We start from the raw sequence: 6636 nt of genomic DNA, 5'->3' as shown, positions 1-6636 counted from the left end.
ATCCTTAAAATGAAAAGGACCTGTGGTTTCTTTGGGAAAACAGTAGAGAAGGAGGATTTGGTTCTGTACTTTCCATCTGTGAGATCTTGGGCAATTGACTTGTTAGAGCTGTCATTCACCGGTAAGTGAGTGTGATCATATCTACCTCTTGAAGTTGTCTTGAAATTTAATGAAATATGTATGTAAAACACCTAGCATGTAAAAATCCCTCGTGAACATCAGCTCCTTCTTCATATATACCCTCTCTATCTTCACCTCAGCTTCCGTCCTGTCCCTATCAGCATCTTACTCAAGTGGGTTATATCTCAAGTTCCAAATCCTTCCTGAGAGGAGCACAAAGTAAAGGAAGAAAGTGAGAGTCTTTTTATGCACGGTGGCTTTCACACACTCAGAAACAGTGCAACAAATTTAAAGTTCTCCAAACCAAATGGGAAACCTGTTCTCACCACTCTACTCCACCTGGGTCCCAGTCAATAGATCAGTATGTATTTCTTGTGTCTATATTATGCTGGATGTTGAAAATGTTCACTGCTCCTGAATGCCTGAGACCCATATCTTCTCATCTTATCTTACTGGCAAAGACGTTTATTTTAATTAGCTTTATTCCCTCTCCCACAAGGAGGAACAAGTACAAGCATTTTATCTGCATTGGTTACCTTTGTTGTAAATTTCTTCTTGAAAGCTCCTTATTCATTCACTTATCTTAAAGTCTTGCTAAATACTTGTTATGTAACTAAGATCTGATAACTGAGTGCTTCCTAGTGAACATCCATCCTTTCATGCTCAGTTTGAGTGGGTTGGCTGAATTGGTTGGTTTTCTGCATTTGGCACTTTGTGTGTAAGTTGGTTTGTTCCTCTCTGAGAATAATTTCCATACGTAAGATCTGGGGAAACTATTGAATCCCTACTGCAAAGCTAACTACTCTTCCTTGGGTAAAGTGACATCTCCAGAGGATGGCCGTCAGGTTGAAAAGAACACAAACTTGGAGTCAGATAGACCTGGCTTGATTATCATTTCTACCATTTAATACCTACATTTTCTTCACCTGTAAAATGGGAAAAAGAATGCTTCCCATAAACATTTATTGTGAGGATTGAATCAAATAGAAAGTGCCTGACATCCTACAAGGGCTCCACAGACACAAATCTTTATTTTCTTCATTGGTATATCGCAAGAGACAAAACCAGTGCCTGGAGCATAGTAGGGGCTCAATACGTGTTTATTGTATGAATATTGAATCAATAATACTCAGTGAATGGGTAAATAAATATTATTGAATGAATAAATATATGTTGAATGAATGAATGACTCTTGGATAAATAAATAATAAATATTGAATGAATAAACAGTTTATAAAATTCTGCACCAGAAGAGAGACACGCACCCCCAGACACGCAGGAAGTGTTGTTAATAGAAGCAGTAGCCACAGGCTCATTTGGCAGCCTCGAGACTGGTTCCATCCTCTCCCATCCTCTCCCATCCTCTCCCATCCTCTCTTGGGCTGCTGTGTGCAGTGTTTCTCCCACCAAGGCATCCCCAAATTTTATAGGCTTCTTCATGCCACGATGATTGCTTGGATCCAAGTGTGAGCTGGTCGGCTACTGTGCACAGGCTGTGTTAGGAAACAGGACAATTTCCCAGCACCCCAGGTGGATGCAGGCCACAGAGAAAAGTGAGGCTGGTGCCTTTTGCTACAGAAGTAGCCTTTTCATCCAATCAGGACAGCCCATGGTGTCCTTGCTGACCCAGGGCTGGGGTGAACTTGCCAAGTGATAAACTCTACTGAGATTCTCAAGAAAGCAGCCACTACTTCCCCCAACTTCTTGAGCCGTTAGTGTGAGGATGGGCTTTTGCTGTTTCGCTGCCCCCTCGGCCTGGCACGCTGGGGTCCTACAGCTCCTTCCCACACCAGGGCCTTGGTTCTAGCTCCTGGGGTGGGGAATCTCTGTAACTCTGGAATTTAACTTTCTAACTTCACAGAAACTCACTGAATTTCAGAGCCTTGGCTCCTTGTCAGGCAAGGTATAGTTCAGCTTCCCGGTTTTCTTTCCGCGGGGCTGAAAGCAAGGCCATCCTCCCTTGCGTGTTTTCAAGATCTGGGGCAAATTACACTGTATCTCCTGTCACTTCAGCCCCAGCATCCCTGCCATAAGCCACATATTTTTATCTGGTTAAAATGAACATCAAAGGCAGCCATAAAGGAGAATAAAGAGAGAGGAGACATCACAAAAGGGGCCTTGGGGAGCAGAGAAGGGGGTGAGAGAAAGGCAAGAGAGGGCCCTTGCCGGTGGGACTATGTCCACCCCTGCGGGGAGGAGGAGGGAAGGTTCTGAAACGGGAGGGTCCCAGTGCCTCAGATTTTGTTTTTGCGCAGGAAGCCCCCATCTCCATTGCTTTTTCCTCTGGCCTTATGATCTCCACTGCAAATGGAGCAGGGAGTGTGGGGGGCACGTAGAACACAGGGCCCCAGGGGGGCGGTACTGTGGAGAATGTCTTCCAGGCCCCTCATCTGCATACTCCAGGGCAGGTGCCCACCGTCCTGCGTGTGTCTTCCAGGCAGCCCAGCCCCTCCATGTCTGATAGTCACTGGAAAATAAGAAAAGACATGTCCCCTGCCTTAGTATTGCCCACATGCTACCACTTGGCAGCACTTCAGGATTTTATGACAAATAGTAATGAATAATTAACAAATCATTTGAGCTGTTACCAAAAGCCTGAAGACAACAGCAGTGTCTCAGCTCACGCCACCCCAGACAGGCCTTGACAGTGTTTCCTCTCTTAATAAAGGCTGCCTGAGATGCCGGGTCTCTGATAACAGCCTCGGGGCCGCCAGGGGACCAGATCACTCCTTCCCAGGTTCTGCTTCTCCCTGGGCTGCTGGCAGGAGAGCGAGACGAATAGAGCTGGCGTCTCGACTTTCTTTCAGTTCTGCCACACTTTTCTGTCAGAGACCAAAGTCTGGGGGGGACCCATGAGCTCCATCAGAGAAGTGGTTAAACCAGGGGCCGGGGGGCAGCTTTATATATCCCCACCCTAGGGGACACTTGGCATTGCCAGGAGATATTTGATTGTCAGAACCAGACGGGGGTTGCTCTTGCTACTGGCATCTAGTGGGTAGAGGCCAGGCATGCTGCTAAACATCCCCTCGTGTACAGGACGGCCCCCACCAGAAAGCATCATCTCACCCGCAGTGTCCACCCTGCAGCGGAGGAACAGGATGACGTGCCCCCCATCGTGGTTCAGTGCGTCCTGGTGCCTGGAGTGAGCCCAGGACTGAAGAAACTTGGGCTCCCTCGAGTGGTCCACTTACACTATGACAGGCAGAGAGAAAGGCACAAAGCGGCAGGGGGTTCAGATAGCAGTACAGTGTGTGTGTGTGTGTGTGTGTGTGTGTGTGTGTGTTTTAAACAAGTCATTTTATCCATCGCACAATCTGCTTTGCTTGATGGTGACAGCAATTTTCATGAATCATTAATGAGCCATTTTCTTCTCTCCATGTTGTTAATATCTATGCAGAGGCCTTTGAGTTGAGAGCAGATTTCTTTCTGATTAGTCAGAGTGTTTATTTTTTGAAATATGTTCTTCTCATTTAGCGGAGCACTTGAGTGTGAATTCGTGTGCTTTCTTTCTGTTTGTTTTCTTCCTAAATGAAATCTCCAAGACCTTCCATCATGTTTCCTAGTCCTTTTGGAAAAAGAACATTCGAAGCAGCCAGAATGGACAGCTCGTAGATAATACTTCCACTTATATTTTTGACAGGGTGAGGATAGAGGGTGGAAGGTAATGGTACGATTCCATTTCTGACTCTATCAACCCTAAACAGAGAAAATCTTGCACAGTCCACTCCCGTGTATCTGCAGTGAAGAGTTTGTAAAATATGTCTTGTCTATGACCGACTGGTTTCCCAACCAATCAATACTTTTTTTTTTTTTTTTGCCTTTAGCTACTCTTTTTTTTTTCTAATTTAATTTTATATTGGAGAGGGGGTGGAGAAAAGAGAACAAGCAATACTTTTTTTAATGGATTATTTAACATCTAACTGACCTTTCTCATTTATCTAGTAGCCTGTCACCATGTCACTCTCATGTTCATAGTCACAATAATCATATTTATTGAGTAAATCCCACATGACAGGTACCATGTAACATTCAGTAACTCATCCAACCCTCATAATGATCATATGAGGCAATATTACTGCATTTTACAGATGAGGAACTGGACACATAAGAAGATAAGTAACTTCACCAGATCACTGAGCCAGCAAGTAAACAATCGGGACAAGAATCAAGGTCTGTCAGATCCCAAAGCATGCTACCTATCCCACTGAAATTTTCAGGGCTCTGGTCAATCAGAACAGCTCTCCAAGCTGGCCCTCGGGGTCTCCACCAAGCTGTCGACCCCTTCCATCCAGCCTCCATGCTTGTGACCCTCTCTTCATAAGCCCTCTGCTTCTGAGATCATTTCCTGGCTGGGCTCACATCAGCTTGGCTCCTTCTTAACTTCTGGTCAGAATGCTCCTTTTCCTCACCAGAAACGCCCTCCTTTTTCCTCCTAACACTTCAAATTCTGTTTTTGCTTCAAAGCCCAGTTCCCACCACCACCATGAAGGCTTCCCTTATCTTTTCCATAATGAGAATGCACACTCTCTAGGTTTGGATGCAAGCCTGCCTGAATCTGAGGTCCCGGCTCTTTCCACAGACTGCTTTGCCTAAGAGAGAAAACATAACCTATCTCTGCCATTCACCGGTTTTACAATACAAGTTTCTGTGCCTCCTTCCTTATCTGCAAAATAAACCGAGTAGACTGAATTAAAATACCCAGTCCAATTCACAAGATTGTTGCAATAAATAAATGAGATAATGCAAATGAAAACTCTTTGTAAGAGTTTGTTAGATTATCACCTATAAGGCATTGTTAGATTATCACCCTGATCTTTCTTTTTCAATTTTTATTACTTGCATTTTTTTTTATTCTCCACCTAATCCCACCAGTTTTGTTCAGTTGTGTATGAAATAGGTCACTAGTGATGGGTTGGCAAGAAAGTGGGCTTTTTTTTCCTGTTTTCCAGGACTTTTCGCTGCAGAAATGCAACATGTGATCTGCAGCCTCAGATGCCAACACAGGTTGTGTTTTTAGAAAAGAAGGGAGAAAACCAAACGACTTCAATAATGTAAGCTATCTGAATGGCCCTTCTATCCCCCAAAATACAGATTTTAATAAAATGTGAGGAAAATCCACTTAATTATGCTACTCGACATGGGAAAGAGGTTTACAGATTTTCTTTGTCATGAACAGCATCACCATCCTGACGTTGATAGGTGAAGAGAGTGACTGGTTTTCTAGGGTCTTTATTAAATGCACAGGGGAATATTCCTGTTGGGATTTTCCCTGGAATTGCACTGGCTAATTCAGAAAGAGTTGACATCTTTACATGTTGAATCTCTCCATCTGAGAACACGGTATAGCTCTCTATTCAAGTCTACACTTATATTCTTTGGTGCTTATGCCCATAAAGACGTCTATATATTTTGTTAGCTTTATTCCTAGGTAGTTGCAGTTTCTCATGCTATGGCCATAGGCGGTATTTTAAGTTATGCTCACAGGTTTCACGTCCTTGTGTTTTGGTAAAACTGTCCCACTGTCTGAATGTCAACTTTCGAATAGTTGTTGGACACACACTCCCCGCACAGGAACCACTGTGGCCGGCCTTGGCAACCAATCAATACAGCGTGCTCTCTTGCCTTTGGGCAGCGCTGCATGATTTTTAATGATTAGAGCTCAATGAAAAATTAATACAGCAAACTGGTGGGCTCTGACTCTGTGCTGAGATCCCCAGAACTTTCTAATAGGACTGTGGCCCCTCAGTCCTGGTGGACAAGAAAAATCTCACTTTCAAGGAGAGAAAATTTTCCCAAATGAGAGTCCCTGTAAGAAATCTAAAAGCCAAGGATAAAAATCGAACAGGCCTATGCCTTTCTTATTGGTTCCACACGTTCTGGAAGAATTCAGTGATGTGCCACACAGTATACTGGGCTGGGAAGCAGAAACTAGAGGGTGTGTTCTGTATATCAACCTAAAGCACTGATTGCACATAAAGATTTTTGAATAATTTAATTTGCAAACAATTTAAAACCTATTTCTATTAAGATAACCAGATAACTTATGAGCTAGAATGCAAAATTTGCAGGTATATATTTTTTAAAGTGCCAGGGCATGCTGCCCAGGTTTCCCAGAGGTCCCTAGCCAGTCCCCTCTGCCTTTGGTGCTCTTTGGAGCAAATGCCTGGATGCCCTGGGAGGAGGTGTCAGCAAGGGATGTACATGCATGACATTTGAATCCAGTTCTCTCCTTGTTTTGCCATCCCTTGGTTGCTCATTGGACTCTTCTGGAAGATTCCTTGATGCTTTTCGTACACCTTTGTACCATTTGGGGTCAGTGGCCCTAGAGCACCCACTTGAAACCTGAAAGAGTAACTGTCACAGCCTAAGTTTCCACAGCTTACAGGGAACAAAGTGCAGATCTGGATCACAGAGTATGGTCTTTGGCTTGCTGTGTCCTGTGTTAGTACCTAAAATGGACCAGGGTGGGCTGACTGATGGAACGGGGAGGGGAAGACACACACTGTTGCCTGTACT

The sequence above is a fragment of the Eschrichtius robustus genome, chromosome 10 (assembly GCF_028021215.1).
Source record: "Eschrichtius robustus isolate mEscRob2 chromosome 10, mEscRob2.pri, whole genome shotgun sequence".
NCBI classification, from domain to species: Eukaryota; Metazoa; Chordata; class Mammalia; order Artiodactyla; family Eschrichtiidae; genus Eschrichtius; species Eschrichtius robustus.
The sequence above is the reverse complement of the archived record's forward strand: the minus strand, read 5'-3'. Positions refer to the sequence as shown.